Source organism: Lagenorhynchus albirostris, chromosome 3, assembly GCF_949774975.1.
Source record: "Lagenorhynchus albirostris chromosome 3, mLagAlb1.1, whole genome shotgun sequence".
Classification (NCBI taxonomy): Eukaryota; Metazoa; Chordata; class Mammalia; order Artiodactyla; family Delphinidae; genus Lagenorhynchus; species Lagenorhynchus albirostris.
In genome coordinates this window covers 85,150,429-85,153,286 of record NC_083097.1, presented here as the reverse complement: position 1 = coordinate 85,153,286, position 2,858 = coordinate 85,150,429, and the positions used below count along the sequence as shown (strand labels likewise).

Sequence of the window (2,858 nt, the reverse complement as noted above, 5' to 3'; positions counted from 1 at the left end):
TTCAGATTTTGTATTTCTTCATGAGTTAGACTTGGTGGGTTTTCTGTTTCTAGGAATTTATGCATTTCTTCTATGTTGTCCATTTTGTTGATGTATAATTTTTATAGTACTCTTTTACAGTTGTAATGGTGTCAGTTGTAATGTTTCCTCTTTCATTTATGATTTTATCTATTTTAGTCTTCATTTCTTTTTTCTTAGTAAGTCTAGGTAACATTATGTCACTTTTGCTTATCTTTTCAAAAAAAATAACTCTTAGTTTCATTGATCTGTTCTCTTTTTTTAAGTTTCTATTTCTCACTAATCTGTCTTATTTACTTCTTTCTGCTAACTTTAGACTTAATTTGCTCTTCTTTTTCTAGTGTCTTGAGGAGTAGGATAGCTGGTAGGATAGCTTGTTCTAATTACTTCTTTGGTACTTGCTTTGGCAGTACTTATACTAAAAATTGGAATGATACAGAGAAGATCAGCATGGCTCCTGCGCAAGGATGACACTCAAATTTGTGAAGCATTCCATATTTTTTACTTATACAGTGTTATATGTCAATTATATCTCAATAAAACTGGAATAAGAAAAAAATAAAATTAAGAAAAAGAATTGCTTCTTTGTTTGCTACAGTCCTATAGGATTGGGACTGACAAATGGAAGCCCCTTTGGCTATCAGAGCCAGACATTTGGGAACCTTTCCCTTGGCAGCAGCTGTAAAACCTGCAGTGCTGAGATGTTTGTAAAAGCTCCTTCCAGGAATTTTCTTGAGCAGGTTGGAGGGAGAAGGCAGGAGTGGTCTCTATCAGCAGCCCTGGTCTCTGGGTAGACTCACAGTCAGTCCCTAGAGCCTGCCATTTTGATGTGGATATTTTCCTTTTTGTCTAATGTGTAGGAATCACTCAGCTATTTTCTGGATGTTTTTCAAAGAGAATTGCTCCATGTGTAGCTGTTCATTAAGTGTGTTCATGGCAGGAGGGGATCTCAGGAGCCTCCTAAGTGCCATCTTGCTTTGACTCTTTCTTTAGTACATTCTTAGGCATAGTTTTTGTCAAGTCTCTTAGATGTTCCATGATTTCTTAGACAGTCCTAAACCGTGCTCAACAGATGATACAACTAGTCCTTCAAGGCCAGCAAGAAAGTGAAGACCAGCCCATCCTTCAAACTATAAACCTCAAAAATGACTCTTATTCCATCTCTAATAATATTTAAAGACAGACACCATCCATCTAAAATAACAAAAAGGCTGACCAGTTGTGCAAAATTGCCTGTTACTCATGTGGCCCAGCCAAAATTTAATTAGGCTTTGACCTTCCCCACAATCCTATGAACTTTAAAGACTCCCATTTTTAAGGAATTACTAAGAGGCAGTACATACTGCCTTAAAAGCTCACTCTGAAAAAAAAAAAAAAAAAAAAGCTCACTCTGATAATTAGCTGGCCACAGTAAGAAACAATGCCTGTTAAATCACCCCAGCCATGCTGTCTGCTCATCCCCACCTGCTTGAGTGATTTCCCCTCAAAGTTCTTGCTGACCTTGCTTACTCCTTCCTATACAAGAAAAGCTTTTTTTTTTTTTTTTGCTCTTTGATTTTGAGATGCTTGCAGATCTCAAGGTCTAAGTGTTCTTCCTGTTACAATAGCCTTTTCAAATAGTTTTTCTTTAGCCAAGTTCAGATTTGACTTTATTTAACAATATATTTAAAAAATTATACAAAATAAAACAAAAAACTCTGTTATAATTATACTGTTTGTTCTGTTATAATTATACTGTTTGTTTCATACCCACTGATTATAAATCCTGCATATATACATGTTTTGTTTTTAAGTTTTGGACCTTTATTTTTACGGTTAAACCTTTTTTTTAACTTATTTATTTTATTTATTTATTTTTGGCTGTGTTGGGTCTTCATTGCTGCGTGCAGGCTTTCTCTAGTTGCAGTGAGCGGGGGCTACTCTTCATTGCGGTGCGCGGGCTTCTTACTGTGGTGGCTTCTCTTGTTGCGGAGCACGGGCTCTAGGCACGCAGGCTCAGTGGTTGTGGCTCGCAGGCTCTAGAGAGCAGGCTCAGTAGTTGTGGCACATGGGCTTAGTTGCTCCAAGGCATGTGGGATCTTCCTGGACCAGGGCTTGAACCTGTGTGCCCTGCATTGGCAGGCGGATTCTTAACCACTGCGCCACCAGGGAAGCCCTATACATTTTTATTTCATGTAAAATTCCATGGGAATGATAACCACCTTATTAAGTTAGTAGACTGTATTCATAGGAGCTATGTAGAGAGCCTCAGCGTTTGGTAGCACTTCAGTTCGTAAGCTGGATTGGGGGTACATAAGTGTTAATTTAATATTTATATTGTATTGTATCTAAAATTCTTCAATTCCTTTTTAAGACAGATCATAAAGAAGGGAACCACGTAACAATAGTAGAAGTGATAACAAGGGAAGAAGCAGGGCTGATCTTGGCATTTAATAGTTTTACGTATTTGTTTTATTAGCAAGAGTTAAAAATAAAATGAAAACTAAGATGGTGATTTTCAAACTATTTTCAATCAAAAGCTTGGGTACTGAGTTATCTCTTGGCATAGTGTTTATAAATATAGGATTTGGAGTCAAATAGTCTAGGATTAAATTTGCTGTTGACATCTTCTATTTGTCACCTTCAGAAACTGACACAACCCTTTGAGCCTCTGATCCCTCATCTGTGAGATGTGATATAAGCACTGCCTCTTTGGGCTATTATGTGGTAAAATAGAGATAACTAGGTGCTTAAAATGTTAAAGGTTATTCTTTAAATAAAAGATTATGACAAAAAATTCATAATAATCTGTCTTCCACATGATTTCTACAGCCGGACTCAGGACCACCACAGAGCCTGAG

General features: G+C 37.0%; 1 non-coding gene across 1 annotated transcript; it reads left to right on the top strand.

The window, feature by feature from the left end:
• Positions 1-412: 412 nt before the first annotated feature.
• Positions 413-520, top strand: LOC132518990 (U6 spliceosomal RNA). Its single transcript, XR_009540095.1, has one exon. It is a non-coding gene; the product is annotated as a U6 spliceosomal RNA (small nuclear RNA).
• Positions 521-2,858: the final 2,338 nt, after the last annotated feature.